Source organism: Arachis hypogaea, chromosome 5, assembly GCF_003086295.3.
Source record: "Arachis hypogaea cultivar Tifrunner chromosome 5, arahy.Tifrunner.gnm2.J5K5, whole genome shotgun sequence".
Lineage (NCBI taxonomy): Eukaryota > Viridiplantae > Streptophyta > Magnoliopsida > Fabales > Fabaceae > Arachis > Arachis hypogaea.
The window spans coordinates 49,938,011-49,959,309 of record NC_092040.1 but is presented as its reverse complement, the minus strand read 5'-3'; the positions used below and the strand labels follow the sequence as shown (position 1 = coordinate 49,959,309).

General features: G+C 37.2%; 1 non-coding gene across 1 annotated transcript; it reads left to right on the top strand.

The window, feature by feature from the left end:
* The first annotated feature begins 18,077 nt into the window (after positions 1 to 18,077).
* LOC112804386 (small nucleolar RNA R71) lies at positions 18,078 to 18,184 on the top strand. Its single transcript, XR_003202993.1, has one exon. It is a non-coding gene; the product is annotated as a small nucleolar RNA R71 (small nucleolar RNA).
* Positions 18,185 to 21,299: the final 3,115 nt, after the last annotated feature.

Sequence of the window (21,299 nt, the reverse complement as noted above, 5' to 3'; positions counted from 1 at the left end):
TTGGGAGGTTCCAACATTGCTCTGAGTATTTGTGAGGCTCCATGAGAGCCCACTGTCAAGCTACTAACAATAAAAAAGCGCTTGTCGGGAGGCAACCCAATGTTATATTTATCTAATTTTCCTTTGTTATTTTATGTTTTCTGTAGGTTGATGATCATGGGAAGTCACAAAATCAATTGAAAAAGCAAAAATAGAATGAAAAACAGAAAGAAAAACAGAACACCCTGGAGGACGACCTTGCTGGCGTTTAAATGCCAGTAAGGGCAGCAAATGGGCGTTTAACGCCCAGTCTGGCACCATTCTGGGCGTTTAACGCCAGAAAGGGGCACCAGACTGGCGTTAAACGCCAGGAAAGGGCAAGAAGCTGGCGTTAAACGCCAGAAATGGGCACCAGCCCTGCGTTTAACGCCAGAATTGGCATAAAGAACATTTTTGCTCGCTACTTGGTGCAGGGATGAATTTTCCTTGACACCTCAGGATCTGTGGACCCCACAGGATCCCCACCTACCCCACCACTCTCTCTCTTCTTCACCCATTCACCAATCACCTCAAAACCTCTTCCCCAAAAACCCCTCACCTATCAAATCCCACTATTCTCTTCACCACTCACATCCATCCTTCATAAAACCCCACCTACCTCACCATTCAAATTCAAACCACTTTCCCTCCCAAACCCACCCATACATGACCAAACCCTACCCCTCTCTTCACTCCTATATAAACCCATCTTCACTCCTTCATTTTCACACAACCTAAACACTACTTCCCCCCTTGGCCGAACCACAAAGCCTCCTCCATCTCCTTCATTTCTTCTTCTTCTACTATCTTCTTTCTTCTTTTGCTCGAGGACGAGCAAACCTTTTAAGTTTGGTGTGGTAAAAGCATTGCTTTTTGTTTTTTCATAACCATTTATGGTATCCAAGGCCGGAAAAACCTCTAGAAAGAGGAAAGGGAAGGCAAAAGCTTCCACCTCCGAGTCATGGGAGATGGAGAGATTCATCTCAAGGGTGCATCAAGACCACTTCTATGAAGTTGTGGCCATGAAGAAAGTGATCCCCGAGGTCCCTTTCAAACTTAAAAAGAGTGAATATCCGGAGATCCGACATGAGATCCGAAGAAGAGGTTGGGAAGTTCTTACCAACCCCATTCAACAAGTCGGAATCTTAATGGTTCAAGAGTTCTATGCCAATGCATGGATCACCAAGAACCATGATCAAAGTGTGAACCCGGACCCAAAGAATTGGCTTACAATGGTTCAGAGGAAATACTTGGATTTTAGTCCGAAAAATGTAAGGTTGACATTCAACTTGCCCATGATACAAGGAGATGAACACCCTTACACTAGAAGGGTCAACTTTGATCAAAGATTGGACCAAGTCCTCATAGACATTTGTGAAGAGGGTGCTCAATGGAAGAGAGATTCAAGAGGAAAGCCGGTTCAACTGAGAAGGCACGACCTCAAGCCCATGGCTAGAGGATGGTTGGAGTTTATCCAACGCTCAATCATTCCGACTAGCAACCGGTCCGAAGTTACTATAGACCGAGCTATCATGATTCATAGCATCATGATTGGAGAGGAAATAGAAGTTCATGAGGTTATATCCCAAGAACTTTATAAGGTGGCGGACAAGTCCTCTACCTTGGCAAGGTTAGCCTTCCCTCATCTCATTTGTCACCTCTGTTATTTAGTTGGAGTTGACATAGAAGGAGACACCCTCATTGACGAGGACAAGCCCATCACTAAGAAAAGGATGGAGCAAACAAGAGACCCCTCTCATCATGAAATCCCTGAGATGCCTCAAGGGATGCACTTTCCTCCTCAAAACTATTGGGAGCAAATCAATACCTCCCTAGGAGAATTGAGTTCCAACATGAGACAACTAAGGGTGGAGCACCAAGAACATTCCATCCTCCTCCATGAAATTAGAGAAGATCAAAGAATCATGAGAGAGGATCAACAAAAGCAAGGAAGAGACATTGAGGAGCTCAAGCACTCCATAAGATCTTCAAGAGGAAGAACAAGCCGCCATCACTAAGGTGGACCCGTTCTTTAATCTCCTTGTTCTTTATTTTTCTGTTTTTCGAAAAATCATACTTATGTTTATCCATTTTTGTGTCTTATGATCATTAGTGTCTTAGTGTCTATGCCTTAAAGTTATGAATGTCCTATGAATCCATCACCTTTCTTAAATGAAAAAATGTTCTTAATTGAAAAACAGAAGAATTGCATGAATTTTAAATTTTATAACAGATTAATTATTTTGATGTGGTGGCAATAATTTTGGTTTCTGAATGTATGCTTGAACACTGCATAAGTCTTTTAAATTTTTTGTTCATGAATGTTGGCTCTTGAAAGAATGATGAAAGAGGAGACATGTTACTGAGGATCTGAAAAATCATAAAAATGATTCTTGAAGCAAGAAAAAGCAGTGAATACAAAAAAAAATTTCGAAAAAAAAGGAGAAAGAGAAAGAAAAGAAAAAAAAGAGAGAAGGAAATAAAGTTGTGATCCAAGGCAAAAAGAGTGTGCTTAAGAACCCTGGACACCTCTAATTGGGGACTCTAGCAAAGCTGAGTCACAATCTGAAAAGGTTCACCCAGTTATGTGTCTGTGGCATGTATGTATCCGGTGGTAATACTGGAATACAGAGTGCTTTGGGCCACGGCCAAGACTCATAAAGTAGCTGTGTTCAAGAATCATCATACTTAACTAGGAGAATCAATAACACTATCTGATTCTAAGTTCCTATAGAAGCCAATCATTCTGAATTTCAAAGGATAGAGTGAGATGCCAAAACTGTTCAGAGGCAAAAAGCTAAAGCCCCGCTCATCTAATTAATACTGATCTTCATAGATGTTTTTGGAGTTCATTGCATATTCTCTTCTTTTTATCTTATTTGATTTTCAGTTGCTTGGGGACAAGCAACAATTTAAGTTTGGTGTTGTGATGAGCGGATAATTTATACGCTTTTTGGCATTATTTTTAGTATGTTTTTAGTATGTTTTAGTTAGTTTTTAGTATACTTTTATTAGTTTTTAGTTAAAATTCACTTTTCTGGACTTTACTATGAGTTTGTGTGTTTTTCTATGATTTCAGGTATTTTCTGACTAAAATTGAGGGACCTGAGCAAAAATCTGATTCAGAGGCTGAAAAGGACTGCAGATGCTGTTGGATTCTGACCTCCCTGCACTCGAAGTGGATTTTCTGGAGCTACAGAAGCCCAATTGGGGCGCTCTCAATGGCGTTGGAAATTAGACATCCTGGGCTTTCCAGCAATATATAATTGTTCATACTTTGCTCGAGATTTGACGGCCCAAACTGGCGTTCCAAATCAGCTCAAAACTGCCCGGCGTTAAACGCCGGAACTGGCACAAGAATGGGAGTTAAAGGCCCAAACTAGCACAAAAGCTGGCGTTTAACTCCAAGAGAAGTCTCTACACAAAAATGCTTTAATGCTCAGCCCAAGCACACACCAAGTGGGCCCGGAAGTGGATTTTTATGTCATTTACTCATCCTTGTAATCCCTAGGCTACTAGTTCTCTACAAATAGGACCTTTTACTATTGTATTCTCATCTTGGTAGCTATCTTTAGTCTTATGCTATCTTAGATCATGAGGCTGGCCTCACAGCCATGCCTAGACTTTGTTCTTATGTATTTTCAACAGTGGAGTTTCTACACACCATAGATTAAGGTGTGGAGCTCTGCTGTACCTCGAGTAAATGCAATTACTATTGTTCTTCTATTCAATTCAGCTTGTTCTTGTTCTAAGATATCACTTGTTCTTCAACTTGATGAATGTGATGATCCGTGACACTCATCATCATTCTCACCTATGAACGTGTGCCTGATAACCACCTCCGTTCTACCGTAGATTGAGTGGATATTTCTTGGATCCCTTAATCGGAATCTTCGTGGTATAAGCTAGAATTGATGGTGGCATTCAAGAGAATCCGGAAGGTCTAAACCTTGTCTGTGGTATTCTGAGTAGGATTCAATGATTGAATGACTGTGACGAGCTTCAAACTCCTGAAGACTGGGCGTTAGTGACAGACGCAAAAGAATCAATGGATTCTATTCCAACCTGATTGAGACCCGACAGATGATTAGTCGTGCCGTGATAGGGTACGTTGAACATTTTCATTGAGAGGATGGGAGGTAGCCACTGACAACAGTGAAACCCTACATACAGCTTGCCATGGAAAGGAGTAAGAAGGATTGGATGAAGACAGTAGGAAAGCAGAGAGACGCAAGGGACAAAGCATCTCCATACGCTTATCTGAAATTCTTACCAATGAATTACATACGTATCTCTATCTTTATCTTTATGTTTTATTCATCATCCATAACCATTTGAGTCTGCCTGACTGAGATTTACAAGATGACCATAGCTTGCTTCATTCCAACAATCTCCGTGGGATCGACCCTTACTCGCGTAAGGTTTATTACTTGGACGACCCAGTGCACTTGCTGGTTAGTTGTGCAAAGTTGTGATAAGGAGTTGAGATTACAATTGTGCGTACCATGTTGATGGCGCCATTGATGATCACAATTTTGTGCACCAGTCCCCAACGAAATCGTGGATTAGTCGTCAAAGAGATGTATAATCAAGCTAGTGGTTCATCATTGTCAGATGAAAAACTCACTCTGAACCCATGTAGAATGAGATAACCTTGTGCCGGTTCAACGCATTCATAATGATGAAAGAGAATCAAACACGAATTGAGATAGAACAGTAATACTTTATTAATCCATAAAACTTAGCAAAGCTCATCCCCTCAACCAAGGAGGTTTAGAGACTCATACTAATAGAAAATACAATATAGAATTAAAAAATATGCTAGATGTGTGTCAAGAACTCCTCCGACTGTTCCTCAAAAGTATAAAAGTTCTCAAATAAATACTATACTAATGACTAAGGATTACGTAAGAAGGGTAAAACAGTCTTTTAGTATGGAAATCCACTTCTAGGGCCCAATTGGTGAGTGTTTGGGTTGAGCTTAATTGAGAACCACGTCCTAGGAGGCTCCTTGGGTGTTGAACACCTGCTTGGGGGTCCTTTGTGGGCGTTGGAACATTGGATACTCCCTTGTGGGCATTGGACGCCAGAATAGGGCATATGGCTGGCGTTGAATGCCAGTTTTGGGCCTTCAATTCTAATGCAAAGTATGGACTATTATACATTGCTGGAAAGCTCTGAATGTTTGCTTTCCATAGCCATTAAGAACACTCCATTTAGACTTTTGAAGCTCCAGAAAAGCTCCTTCGAGTATAAGGAGGTCAAATCCTGACAGCGTCTACAACACTTTCTCTGCCTCTGAATCAGACTTTTGCTCCAGCTCCTCAATTTCAGCCAAAAAATACCTGAAATCGCATAAGAATATACAAACTCAAAGTAGAATCCAAAAATGTGAATTTTGCACTAAAATCTATGAAAACATAATAAAACTTCAATAAAACATGCTAAAAACTATATGAAAATGATGGCAAAAAGTGTATAAAATATCCACTCATCAGAACATCAAACTTAAACTATTGCTTGTCTCCAAGAAACTAAAAAAAAGTAGGATAAAAAGAAGAGTAAGATACAATAAATCTTAGAGTTTTCAATGAAGCTCAGTTTCAATTAGATGAGCAGGACTTAGTAGCTTTTTGCTTCTGAATAATTTTGGCATCTAACGATCCATTGAAACTCAGAAGTGTTGGCCTCTTTAGGAACTTAAAATCTAGATGATATTATTGATTCTCCTAGTTCAGTTCTTTTTTATTCTTCAACACAGCTTTTACAATCTTGGCTGTGGCCCTAAGAACTTTATTTTTTCCAGTATTACCACCAGATACATAAGTGCCACAGACACTTAATTGGGTGAATCCTTTCGGATTGTGATTCAGCTTTACTAGAATCCCCAGATAGAGGTGTCCAGAGTTCTTAAACACACTCTTTTTGCTTTGGATCATGACTTTAACTGCTCAGTCTCAAGCTTTTTTACTTGACACCTTCACACCACAAGCATATAGTTAGGGACACTGTTCATTTTGTACATAAGAAACAATACTTTAAATCTGGAAGTACAGGCCGTTTAACCTTATCACTCAAAGGGGTTGTAGCAGTAAGACCCTGGAATTCGGGCAGTAAGGCTAACTTGATGATGTCCCTAAAAGTGATAATGGTCCAAACGTAAGAACTCCTGGTGGCTATAGATTTAAAGGATTATTAGTTCTTCAAAAAAAAAGAGTAAAAAAAAAGAGTTAAAACCCAGATTCAAAAATTTGAGTGATAGTTTAGTGATAATATATATGTTCTCTCTGAACCAAAGGAGGGCCATGATATCAGATTTTATCTAATCATGTCTAAACTCTTTCGCTCTCTCTCTAGACGCCTTTCCTTTTCTTCACCGTCCTCTTCTTCCTCCTCTTCGATCCATTCTTCTTCCAATCCCCTTACTGAGAAAGTTACTCGTCCTGAGGAACTTTCCCCCAAACACAATATCTTTGAAGAAGAAGTTTGCTTCGAAGATATCAATCAAGCCATTGACAATTGGGAAATACCCAAAATCCCACAAGATGAGTTATATGTCCCTGATGATAACAAGAGAAAATCTGATTATATCATCAAAACCGCTGAAAATAATATTCCTCTAGGACCCGATTCCGGTGAGGAATTCCATCTTCTGACTAAACAATCGGTTAGAGAACATGCCCGTCACTATAGATATCTTCACATAGGGTGTGTCCAAGTTGCAGTCAAACCACTCATCCGAGAAGGTTTGAATGCCTCTATCCTCATGTGTCTTAGAGACATTAGACACAATGACTTCCAAGACTCCTTAATCGGAACAGTTGAAACAAGTCTAGGACATGGTCCAGTTTACTTCAACTGTTTCCCAAACAAGACGGTCAGCCTGTTAGACCTTAACATCCTTGACTCTCTTTTCCTAAACATTCGAATTCATGGTCTTAACATGAAAGAAGGTTCCATTCCAGCCGCTTTAATCTATAGGATTCAATACAAGGTCATGAACACTTGTAACTCTAGAGTCCTTCTTAAGTCCCAAGATCGTTAAACCACTTTGTTTGTCACAGACATGACAAAGGCCAACGTCATGATCCCAAGGCTCATAAGATGGGATGAAATTGACCTCCCTCAATCATGGTCAATTGACCGAGCCATTCCAACGCATCCTAGACAAGCACCTCTTTTACGAGAAGTAAAACAAGATGAATCAGGGAAAGTAGAGATTTTCTTTGATAGACGAAACTCTTTTTCTTCTAGATCTGAAGCAGGAACATCTAATGATTTTGCTTCAGCAAGAAGATCTTTTTCAGTAACTTCCCAATCTCAGTTTTCAAAAATGTCGAGACTAGCCAATTCTGAAATACATATTTCGGGATTACAAAACAATTCAAGCATTTCTCAAGGAGTTTACCAAGAAGATGATGGTGATGTATAATTTGAAGTTGAATCTTCTCATCAATCCCATCAATCTCCAACATATTCTTCTTTGAATGGTAAATGAATAACACGGAATTTGTTATAAACAGAGAAGCCTTACGTAAAACCTTAACTCTGAAGAGTATGACCTCCAAAGAGAATGGTATTTACGTACTTATACAGCTTCTCAAATCTCATCATTCAAAGAAAAATATTACAAATTTTTAAATGATGTTAGAATGCATATTCCTTTTTTTGAATGGTTTCATGCTTATTCCATAAAAAACAACATTAAGTATCCTTTTAAAACTAAACAAACTTCATTTTCAGCAAATGTTATTTCAACTTGGAAATTCAAAGATGGGAACTTAGTTAGATCTGAGTTTCCTCCAAAAGGAGCTTTTATTATTTCAAATACGGAAGGACATAATCCTGTTATGGCCTCTCCTTTTAAAACAAAGAATGTGGATGAAGCTGTCGCCCCTAAAGATATTAAAAATCTCATTGAACAATCAAAGTATACCAACAGATTTTTACAATGCTTGGGTGACAACCTTTCATCTTCAGGATCTACTTTCTCCTTGAAAAATGTTTCTGAAGCATCTACTTCTAAAAGTATTGAGAAACCTCTTTTTAAACCTTTCAAAATAAGTAGCAAGGCTAAGCAAAGTCTTAAAACCTCCATTTTAAAACAACAATCTAGTGATTCGAAAGTTATTCAAAAGATTGACCAACTTTTGAATCGTTTTACTACTATCCCTGAAACTCCTACAAACTCGGGTGAATCTACTTCTCGTATTCAAACACGCTCATCTAAAGCTATTAATGCCTTCGGCCTTGAGTCCAATGAATCTTGCTTTGAGCAAAGTGATGATTCTGACAAATCATCCCTCAAGATCAGCCCCATTTTGACCAACTCCCTAACCAAGTGGAAGGGTTTAACTAAACCCTCTACGTATGGTTATAATCGTGTATCCGCTCCAGATCTAGCTCTCGAAGAAAGAGAACTAGGTTTTGTTAGCTTTAATGCCAATAATGTCTATGAATGGAATATAGATGGCAAAACGGAATATAATATCATGAGTATGCTCCAGCATATGACAATGGTAGGCACAGCCTATCAAGCAGCCCATGACACCTCTGAAGAAGCTATAGCCAATGTTATTGTTTCTGGGTTTAGTGGCCAACTGAAGGGATGGTGGGATAACTACCTTTCCGATAACCAAAAACACTCAATCTTTTCTACCATAAAAGTCAACGACCAGAACGAACCCATCATTGGTGACGACGGGGAACCTATCTCCGATGCTGTCAATACCTTAATTTTTACCATAGCAAGCCACTTCATTGGTGATCCATCTCTTTGGAAAGACCGTTCTGCTGAGCTGCTTTCCAATCTCAGATGCAAAACGTTGTCTGACTTTCGATGGTATAAAGACACCTTTCTTACTAGGGTTTATACCAGAGAAGACAGTTAACAACCTTTCTGGAAAGAAAAATTCCTTGCTGGACTCCCCAAATCCCTTGGAGATAAAGTAAGGGACAAAATTCGTAGCTTAACCCCAGACGGAATAATACCCTATGATGAGTTAAGTTATGGCCAACTCATTTCTTTTATCCAAAAGGTTGCCCTAAAGATTTGTCAAGATGATAAAATCCAAAGGCAACTTGCTCGTGAGAAAACTCAAAATCGTATCGATTTGGGAACTTTCTGTGAACAATTTGGTATTCCTGCTTGTCATCCAAGGAAATCTAAAAGACCTTCCAACCGAAAAGTTTTTAAACCTAACCCTGAAAAGAATTTTAGAAGATTCAAAAAGGGTTTTCAAAAACCTAAAAATGAAACAAGTTTCCAAAAGAATTTCCAAAAGTATCCCCAGAAAAACCCAAATATTTGTTACACATGTAAAAAACCAGGACATGTTAGCAAATATTGTCGGTTAAAAGGAAAGATTAATAATCTGAATCTTGATCCTCAGATTGAGGAACAAATTAATAATCTTATGATTGAGAGTTCAGATGATAACTCTGGACCAGAATCTTCTGATGATAATATCAACAATATCCAAGTTGATGACGTTGAGTCATCTTCAAATTCAGATATCAAGCAAATTAATGTTTTATCCAAAGATCAAGATATCTTATTTGATGCTATCAAGGCTATTGACAATCCAGAACAAAAGAAAGAATTTCTTTTGAAACTAAAAAGATCTTTACAAAAGGAGAAAAAACCCAAAAATTTGGTCCTTAACAATAAATATGATGTCAAACCTATTTTCAAAAAATTAGAAAAACAAGTTATTCGTCCCATAACCATTCAGGACCTCCAAACTGAGGTTAACAATCTTAAAAGGGAAATCCAGGAAATCAAAGAAACCAAAATGATCATCATCTCATTCTCTCGCAATTAGTGCAAGAAGAAGAATCTGGTGATGAGGATCTTGGTTCTCTTTTAAACCAAACTGAGTGCTCTAAGGAACAAGAAAATAAAATTTCCAACGACAACGAGGTAAAAGAAATTTTAAGAATAATAAATGTATTCTCCTTCATGAAACATCGTGTTAATGTCCAAATTGTCGTTAAAGATTTTATTTTTGACACCATTGCACTCTTTGATTCAGGTGCAGATTCAAACTGTATTAAGGAAGGTCTGGTCCCCACAAAATATTTCGAAAAAACTACTGAACGCCTTAGCTCAATAACGGGTGAAAGGCTAGGTATCAATTTTAAAATAACCAATGTCTTTATTGAAAAGGAAAATATCAGAATTCCCACCGATTTCATCATAGCAAAAGATATAAAAAATGATGTAGTTTTGGGAACACCTTTCATAAATCTATTGTTTCCATATCTGGAAGATTTTCCTGGACTTACCTCTTTTGTGGGAGGACAAGTAACTTTCTTTGAGTTCCTAGACTCACCAAAGCAAAGATCTCTAAACCTAATTGAATCCAAAACCAAACAGATTTGTTTTCTAAAAGAAGAAATCTCTTTCAAAACCCTTGAATCACAGCTTTCTCAACCAAAGATTCAAGAAAAAATAAAAAATCTTTTAAATCAAATTGAAAAATCTATTTGTTCTGATTTGCCTCATGCCTTCTGGGATAGGAAAGAACACATTGTTGATCTTCCATATGAAAAGGATTTCAAAGAATCAAAAATCCCTACAAAAGCCCGCCCCATTCAAATGAATGAGAAGCTTTTATAGCATTGTCAACAAGAAATTAAAGATCTTTTGGATAAAAAGTTAATCCGTCCTAGCAAAAGTCCTTGGTCTTGCTCTGCTTTTTATGTTAATAAACAAGCTGAGATAGAAAGAGGAACTCCCAGGCTTGTCATCAATTACAAACCTTTGAATCAAGCTTTACAGTGGATTCGTTACCCCATCCCAAACAAAAAGGATTTGCTTAATAGGTTAAACTCAGCAAATATTTTTTCAAAATTTGATATGAAGTCGGGTTTTTGGCAAATCCAAATCACTGAATCAGACCGATATAAAACAGCTTTTACAGTTCCATTCGGGCAATATGAATGGAATGTAATGCCTTTTGGTCTGAAAAATGCCCCTTCTGAATTTCAGAAAATCATGAATGATATTTTCAACCCACACTCAAACTTTGCAATCGTTTATATTGATGATGTCTTAATTTTTTCCCAGACTCTGGATGAACATTTCAAACATGTTAAAACTTTTATGTACATCATCCAAAAAAATGGACTTGCTGTTTCTAAACCAAAAATTGTTCTTTTTCAAACAAAAATCCGATTTCTTGGTCACATAATTTTCCAAGGAACAATAACTCCTATTGAAAGATCAATTTTGTTTGTAGAAAAGTTTCCAGATTATATCCTCGATAAACCTCAGCTCCAGAGGTTCCTAGGATGTCTCAACTATGTTTCAGATTTCATCCCGAATCTTAACAATTTCCTTAAGCCCCACTATGATAGGCTTAAGAAAAATCCTCCACCTTGGACAGATAAACATTCGGATATTATCAGATTTCTTAAAACCAAAGTCCGCAATCTTCCATGTCTTTACCTGCCCATTCCTCATGCATTCAAAATAGTAGAAACTGATGCATCAGATTTAGGATATGGTGGTATTCTAAAACAAAAACTGCATGGTAAAGAATGTATCATTGCATTTACATCCAAACACTGGAATATTACTCAACAAAAATATTCCACAATCAAAAAAGAAATTTTAGTCATTGTTTTATGCATCACAAAATTTTAATCCGACTTACTCAATCAAAAATTTTTAGTCCGAGTTGATTGCAAATCAGCTAAAGATGTGTTACAAAATGATGTAAAAAATCTTGCATCAAAACAAATTTTTGCTAGATGGCAAGCAATTTTAAGTGTCTTTGATTTCGACATTGAGCATATCAAGGGTAACTCAAACTCTCTCCCTGACTTTCTCACACGTGAATATTTGCAGGGAGATAATCAAGGGAAAGATGCCTAAAAAGGCAACATTAGCCTCGGTAAGAGGCAGAGGCATTCGCCTAGCCCTTCCTGGGCCGACTAAGAAATCTAGGTCAACTACCCCAACTGGGTCAACTACCCAACAACCTTCCCCTATAACCCAAGAGCCGACTGGGTCAGCTACTCAGATCACAAAAAATGTAGTTGAGTCATCTACTCAACCCCCAAGTAGTCAAACAGCCAAACAAACAAAGGCAGATTATGCCTTCCCAATCCAAACCTTGTTGGCCTTACAAGATGCAGGCCTTACAAAGCTCCATAAAAAATCCTGGGCTGACATATGTGACAGATCAGATGAAGATGAAATAGACCTTACCAAACTTATCTCACAAATGGCAACTCAAAAAACCATTTGCAATGACCCAAAAGGAAAAACAATTACCCAAACAATGCCACCTCAATCAAACCAAACTCAGCCTGTCAACACTCAAATAAAACAACCATCCACATACATTTCAAAAAACAAGTTCTCATCTGTCCTTCTAATGGAACCCGAGTTTTGGAAAAAATCACCTTTTAAAGTTATTCCTAAAGTTTTTCCACCAGGATTCCATTTTAGACCAACAGCCTTGAACAAAACCAGACAGTTTTATGAATTCATATTAGTGGATTCAGACTCAGTCTCAATAAAACATTACAAAGATCCTAAAGATGCCACCAACATAACTCATTCAACCATTCAAATTCTAAAAGTACTCACCCCTAAACAATTTGGTAAAAATCCAAACAATACTAAAAAATTCTCTAATCCTTATGACCCAATAGGATATTCTTATTGGGATTATGTGGATGCCTGGACAAGAGTATTTTGGTTACAAAATAATCAAAACATACATTTTTGGCTCATTTATTTCAAGAAAAATACCAATTATCAATTCCCAAATTGGTTCTCCCAATGGTGGGATTACTTTGGTCCTCTACCAGAAATCTTGCCCCCACCTGCCGACGAGGGGTTCAAAATTTTCACCAAAAAATTTGACCAACAGGAAACAAGCATTCCTGCAGATCTTCAATTTTTCTCTGTTTTCTCCCTGGCCTGGGTATTCTCATGGCAGTACATGTATAGTAAACAAGAACATCCAAAGGCACTACCTATGCTTCAAAGGAATGCCTATGTAAAATGGTGGTCTCAGTTTGATGCCGCCATGGCCCATCCAGATAAACTTCGAAATTGGTTTAAAGAGCACCCCAAGTTCACCAAACCATTCGACCATGAAGAATCAATATTCCTCAACCAGAAAGCCCAAATTGCAGCAGCCCTTGCAGGAGCCCAATCAAAAGAAACCTTAACAAGACACCTTCAACAAATCATGCAGATGATCGAAGAAGACAAAAAACACAAAGATAATCCTACTCCCTCAGAAGAGTCATCAAGTGATTACAATCAAAATGAAGACGATTGCTTTGGAATCAATCTAGGAGAAGAATAGATCTTAAGTCAAATTTGCAAAAATCAAAATTGTTTCAACTTGTACTGTACCAATAGTACCGGTTAACATAACCTGCACGGTAGAAACAGAAATTTTCTCAACTATAAAAAGAGGCCACATTCTCATTGTAAGGCACCCTTTTCATTTTACAAAAACATAGAGAGAAGTTAGTGAGAGAAGCTCTGAGAGTTCCCATTGTAAGCTCTCCAGCTCTTCTTCCCTCTTCTCCATTTTCAGATCATTTAATAAAAATCTCTTATTCAGTTCTTCATTTTCGTGTTCCCATATTTTTCTGCAACTGCATATGCGTGCGGATTACCGCCACATCTAACTACATAACTAACCTACATATGCGTGCGGACTACCGCCGCATCTAACTTCATATTTACTTTCTTGTTCTTGCATTTATCATACTGCATTCATATTGACATTTACTTTTGATCCTTCTTCCCCTTTTCCCTTCTTGATCCGCTTCGGGCCATCTGGTATATATATATATATATATATATATATATATATATATATATATATATATATATATATATATATATTTCTTTTATTGCTTTTTTGCTACTTTTTCTTGCTTCAAGAATCAATTTTTAGATTTTTCAGATTACCAATAATACTTCACTTTTATCATCATTCTTTCAAGAGCCAACTTTCTTAATTTCAATTTTAAATATGCACTGTTCATTCATACATTCAGAAAACAAAAGCAATGCCACCACATCAAGATAATTGAACTATTATAAACTCGAAATTCATGCAACTTAATCTCTCTTTCAAATAAAATTTTCTTTTAAATAAGGTGTAAGATATATGGAACATTTTATAACTTTAAGATATAGATAGAAATGATCATGCAACAAGAACAAGAGAACAGACAATAAAACATAGCAGAAAATAGAAAAATAATATAAGAAAAGGGGATTAAGAGAATGAATATAATCTACCTTAGTGAAGACGGCTACTACTCGTCCTTGAGAATCCAATGTAGTGCTTGATCTCTTCAATGTCACGCCCTTGTCTCTATTGTTCTTCTCTCATAGCCCTTTGATCTTCTCTTATTTCATTGAGGATGGTGAAATGCTCTTGATGCTCCAACCTCAATTGCTCTATATTAGTGTTTAATTCTCCAAGAGAATTATGTAATTGGTCCGAATAGTCTTGAGGAGGAAATTGCATCCCTTGAGGTATCCCAGGAATTTTTTACTGACGCGGTTGCACGGGCTCTTGTGCATGCTCTCTAGTTTGCTCCATCCTCTTCTTAGTGATGGGCTTTTTCTCCTCAATAAAGATGTCTCCTTCTATGACAATTCCATCTAAATTGCATAGGTGACAAATAAGGTGAGAAAAAGCTAACCTTACTTTGGTGGAAGGCTTTTCAGTTATCTTGTATAATTATTAAGGTATCACCTCATGTACTTCCTCCTCACTCAGAATCATGATGCAATGGATCATGATGGCTTGGTCGGTAACTTCAGACCGGTTGCTAGTAGGGATGATAGAGCGTTGGATGAATTCCAACCATCCTCTAGCTACGGGCTTGAGGTCAAGCCTTCTTAGTTGAATGAGCTTGCCTTGGGAATCCCTTTTCTACTGTGCTCCTTCCACACAAATATCTAAGAGCACTTGATCCAGTCTCTGATCAAAGTTGACTCTTCTAGTGTAAGGATGTGGGTCTCCTTGCATCAAAGGCAAGCTCTAATTCTTGGGATTTGGGTTCACACTAATGTCATGGTTTTTCGTGGCCCATGTATTAGCATAGAACTCTTGCATCATTAAGATCACATCCTCTTATATGGGATTGGTTAGGACTTCCCAACCTCTTCTCCAGATCTCTCTTTGGATTTCCTAATACTCATTCTTCTTTAGACTAAAAGTGACCTCATGGATCACCTTCTTCTCTGCCACTACTTCATAGAAGTGATCTTGGTGGGCTTTGGTGATGAATCTCTCCATCTTCCAAGATTCAGAAGTGGTGGCTACAGCCTTTCCTTTCCACTTTCTAGAGGGTTCTCCAACCTCAGGTGCCATAAGTGGTAATGGAAAGCAAAAAGCAACGGTTTTTTCCATTCCAAACTTAAAAGAATTTCTTGTCCTCAAGCAAAAAATAAATAAAAGAGAAGAATGGAGTAGAAGAAGAAGAAAATAAATGGAGATGGAGGGAGAGAATTAATTCGGCCAAGGGGGCTTTGATGTGTATGAAAGGTGTGTGTATAAAGGGTTAGAATGAATGGTATTTATATAAGTGGGATAGGTTAGGGTTCGGTCATGGGTGGGATAAATGGGAGAAAAATTTGATTTTGAAGTGGGTAGGGGTTGATGGGAGTTATGATGGTTTTGGGGAAGTGATATGGATGTGATTGAGCTAGGATTTATAGGGAAGAGTGTATAGGAAAGTGTGAAAAGAAGGGGAAAGAAATGGGGTAAGTAAAGATGCTGTGGGATCCATTGGTCCTGAGAGGCTAGAGAATTCAGATTCCCTGCCCTCTTCATTGGCATTGAACGCCTAGCACTATGCTCTTGGTTGGCGTTCAACGCTAGCTATGTTGTCAATTGGGCCGTTGAACGCCTAGGCTATGCCTCTGGCTGGCGTTCGACACCAGCAAGACTCTCTATCCAGAGTGGTCTATTTTCATTGTTGAACCATTCTGTCTCTATTCTGACTGCTTCATATGATCATGAACCTAAAGAAATAACTTAAAGAAAAACAAACTTAAGGAATTAAAGAAATAGAAATAACTAAATAGGGTTGGGTTGCCTCACAACTAGCACTCTTTTAACATCACTATCTTGACGGTTAGCTCTTTACGGAGAGTGATATGGGCTCAGAATTTTGCCTCTTATAGTGAACTTTCTTCCTAACTTCTCATGAATGAGCTCCACATGCTCTAGAGACAGGACACGACTCACTGTATGTGGTATGACTGGCTTCTTGGTGAAGACAACTCTCATGCCAGGTGAGAGGCCTTTAGTGGAGACTCTCTTTTCCCTCCAGCCTTTAGATACTTTCTTCTTAGTACCTTTGTTCTCAGTGCTTATTGATGGCTGCCCAACACCTAACTTAGAATTGATGTTTGGGGACTCAGTAAAGCTCTACACTGAAAGAGATGATTGGAACACTAAGTGTTCTCTCTTTTTAAAGGGAGAGTTGGGGTAAGGCATCTTGAACAAGATGCGATCCTCCCCTAGTTGTAGAATCATTTCACCCTTAACTACATCAATGATAACATTGGCAGTGGCTAGGAAAGGTCTTCCAAGGATGATGGATTCATCCTTATCTTCCCCAGTTTCTAGGATTATGAAATTTGCAAGGATGTAATGGTCTTCAACCTTTACCAAGACATCCTCTACTAAGCCATATGCTTTCTTCATTGATTTGTCTGCCATCTCTAGTGAGATATTTGCAGCTTGTACCTCAAAGATTCCCAACTTCTCCATTACAGAGAGTGGCATGAGGTTTATACTTGACCCTAGGTCACACATTGTCTTCTCAAAGGTCATGGTGCCTATGGTGCAAGGAATTAGAAAGCATCTGGGATCCGGAAGCTTCTGAGGTAACTTCTGCTGTACCAAAGCATTGAGTTCTTTGGTAAATACTGGAGGTTCTTCCTCCAAAGGTTTTGTGCCAAAACAACTTATCATTTAGCTTCATAAGAGCCCCTAGGTACCAAGCAACATGCTCTTCCCTAATTTTTTCATCCTCATCAAAGGATGAGTATTCATCAGAACTCATGCACTGCAGGAGTGCATGCAAGGGAACCTCTATGGTCTCTACATGAGCTTTGGCTTCCTTAAATTCTTTGATAAGAATTTCTTTAGCATTGAACGCTCAGTGAAGTATTCCTCACTAGCATTCAATGCCAGCTTCTGCGCTGGCTTAGGCATTGAATGCCTAGTGAGGTCTTCCTTACTGGCATTCAATGCCATCTCAGTTTCTCCAAATTCGACCTTAGCCTATATGGTGATGGCCTTGTACTCTTCTCTTGGGTTTACTTCAGTGTTACTAGGAAGAGTGTCAGGAAGAGTCTCAGGGATTCTCTTGCTCAGTTGACCAACTTATACCTCCAAATTTCTATTGGAGGATCTTGTTTCAGCTATGAAACTATGAGTGGTCTTAGAGAGATTGGAGAATATAGTGTCTAGGTCAGAAAGGTCTGCTTAGGAGTCTCCATATTCCTTTGAGAAAATGGGAATGGTGGCCTGCTGTTTAACCTATTTCGGGTTCTTCCACCTTGATTATTATTGAAGCCTCGTTGAGGCTTCTGTTGATTCTTCAATGAAAGGTTAGGATGGTTCCTCCATGAAGGGTTGTAGGTGTTTCCATAGGGTTCTCCCATGTAATTCACCTCCTCCATCATGGGTTGGTCAGGATCATAAGCTTCTACTTCAGAGGAAGCTTATTGGGTGCTGCCAGCTGCAGCTTGCATTCCAGTCAAATGCTGAGAGATCATATTGACCTGCTGGGTCAAGATCTTGTTCTGAGCCAATATGGCATTTAGAGTGTCAACTTCAAGAACTCTTTTTTTCTGAGCTACCCCATTATTCATAGGGTTTCTCTCAAAAGTGTACATTAATTGGTTAATTGCAATCATCTCAATGAGTTCTCTTGCTTCTGTAGGCATTTTCTTTAAGTGGAGTGATCCACTAGAAGAACTGTCCAATGATATTTTGGACATCTCAGAAAGACCATCATAGAAGATACCTAGGATAGACCATTCTGAGAGCATGTGAGGAGGACACCTCCTAATTAGTTGCTTGTATCTTTTCCAAGCTTCATAGAGGGATTCACCTTCTTTTTGTCTGAAGGTTTGAACTTTCACTCTAATTTTGCTTATCCTTTAAGGAGGAAAGAATTTGGCCAAGAAAGCATTGACCAGCTTCTCCCAAAAGTCTAGGCTTTCTTTAGGTTGAGAATCCAACCATATTTTAGCTCTGTCACTAACAGCAAAGGGAAAGAGCATAAGTTTGTAGACCTCAGGATCAACTCCATTGGTCTTAACAGTGTCACAAATTTGCGAGAATTCCAACAGGAATAGGTGTGGATCTTCCAGTGGAAATCCATGGAACTTGCAATTCTGTTGCAAAAGAGAGACTAACTGAGGCTTAAGCTCAAAGTTATTAGCTCTAATGGAGGGTATGGAGATACTTCTTCCATAGAAATCAGAAGTTGGTATGGTGTAGTCACCAAGAACCTTTCTTGCATCTCCTCCATTATTAGCATTGTTTGCCATGCCTTTAGCTTCTTGTTTGAAATTTTCTGAGAGGTTTATTCCAGAGTGTTGCACTTTAGCTTGTTGTAAACACCTCCTTAAGGTCCTCTCAAGTTCAGGATCAAGATTAAAGAGAGGTTCTTTATTCTTGTTCCTGCTCATAACAAGAAAAAGAAAACAAGAAAGAAGAATAATGGGAGCTCTATGTTCAAGAACAGAGGACTCCCTATGAGATGTGAAGAAGAAGAAGAAAGAAGAATGATGATAGAGAAAAGAGAGGAAGAATTCGGCTATGAGGAGAGAAGAATTCGAAAATTAGAAGTAAAAAGAGAAAATACTTTGTTTTTATTTTTATTTATTAAATCAATTTGAAAATAAAACTTAATTAACTAAAAAGATTTGAAAATTAAATTATGAATTTTTAAAAAATAAGAGAGAGAAAGAGAGAAGATATTTTTGAAAATTAGAAGAGAGAAGAATTAGTTAGGAAGTTTTGAAAAAGAAGAAAGAGAAAACAAGTAACTAATTAATAGAAATATTTGAAAACAAGATAAGATACAATATTAGAAAAGATTTAAATTTAAAATTTAAAATTAGAAAAGATAAGATAGAAGTTGAAATGATTTGAAAAAGATTTAATTTTAAAATTTGAAATTAGAAAAGATAAGATAAGAATTTGAAAAAGATTTTGAAAAAAAAAAGATTTGAAAAAGATAAGATTTGAAATTTGATTTTTTTTAAAAAGATTTATTTTTGAAATTTTAAATTTTAAATTTTAAATTTTGAATTTGAAATAAGATAAGATAAAATTTTTGAAGTTTGAAGAAAGATAGAAAGATAAGATAGCAATTTGAAAAATATATGATTTTTGAAAAGATTTGATTTTGGAAAGATTTAAATTTTGAAATTTAAAACTAAGATAAGATAAGATAATGATTTTGAAATTAAAATTTGAAAAATTTGTTTCTTTTTTCGAAAATTGAGATAAAGATAAGAAAAGATATTTTATTTTTTTTATTTTTGAATTTAATAAGAAAAGAGAAAAACAACAAAAAGACACCAAATTTAAAATTTTTAGATCTAAAGACTTTAAATTTTCAAAAATTATAAAAAGAACACCTAAAGATACCAAACTTAAAAATTTTAAGATCAAAACAAGAAGAAAAACAAGAACACTTTGAAGATAAAAAAGAACACCAAGAACAAAACTTAAAGAATTCAAAGAAAATAAAGAACATGCAAATGACACTAAACTTAAAAATTTTGAAAACCAAAGACATCAATTTCGAAAATTTTAAAAGAAAAGACACAAGAAGACACCAAACTTAAAGATTGACACAAGATTCACACAAAAGACACTATTTTTGAAAATTTTTATAAAAAAGACTCAAGAAATTCAAAAAAGACTGAAACAATAACAAGAACAAAAGACTCAAACTAAAGATAAAGATTGATAAAGAAAAGAAAATATTTTTGAAAAAGTTTTGTTTTTTTCGAAATAGAAAATTAAAAGACTCAAACAAAATTAAAAACAATACCTAATCTAACCAACAAAATAATCTGTTAGTTTGTTCAAACTCAAACAATCCCCAGCAACGGCGCCAAAAACTTGGTGCGCGGAATTACACTTCGCACAACTGAACTAGCAAATACACTGGGTCATCCAAGTAATACTTGTAGATCTTAGTCAGGCAGATAGAAAAGTTGTTTGTTGGCTTAAAACGCATAAAAGTAAAATAAATACAAAAATATGAATTTTGCACTAAAACCTATGAAAACATAATAAAACTTAAATAAAACATGCTAAAAACTATATGAAAATGGTGCCAAAAAGTGTATAAAATATCCACTCATCAGAGAGCATATCCAAATACCCTCTTCATCCAGGGAGACACTTCAATCCAAGCTCTAGGGTTCATTTCTCTTTACACTACCTTTGAAAAGGGCCCAAGATCGAAACCCTTCAACATAGTCTACATAGTAGTCGACGTAGCATCGGCTTACAACACCCTGATAGGCCGGACAACACTAAACCAACTTGTTGTAGTAGTCTCTACCCCTCACCTTCGCATGAAGTTCCCTACTGCTGAAGGGATAGCTAATGTAAGAGGAGACCATAAACTAGCAAGAAGATGCTATAATGAAAACCTGAACCTACGAGGGTATACAAAAAAAAAAAAAAAGAGGCCAACATCATAGAATTTAGAGGTGTCCGAGTTCAGGAAGAACTGAGACCCCAACCAGAAGCAAAGATCGGGGAAATCCATATTGGGAATGAAATCGAAAAAATAACCAACCTAGGGGAAAACATGGAAGAACAGCTAAAACAAGACCTCATTAAACTCCAATATCTTTGCCTGAAAAATTTCTGACATGCCTATAATCCATCCTGATCTCATGGTCACAAGCTTGATGATACGTGGTTAGGAGGACATTTTTGTCATCTTAGAGCTAAGGGACGGAATGATAATCTTGCCATATTCAAGGATCTGAATTCTAGAAGAATTGTGCCATGCTAGTCTTGGACATCAAGAAGACCAAGAGTCTGTCTCAAAAACGGTGGTGCTGAAAAGACAACAATTCATAAGACCGATTGGGTTAAGTCAGGACAGCAAGAAGCCCAATAATGCTTTTCAAATTCTGTGGGAGGCATAAATTATTAATATTTTCGAATTTTTTTATAATTTATTTTAATTTGTTTTGCTGTTAGAGTTTGTTGGAAGATTTGATTTAC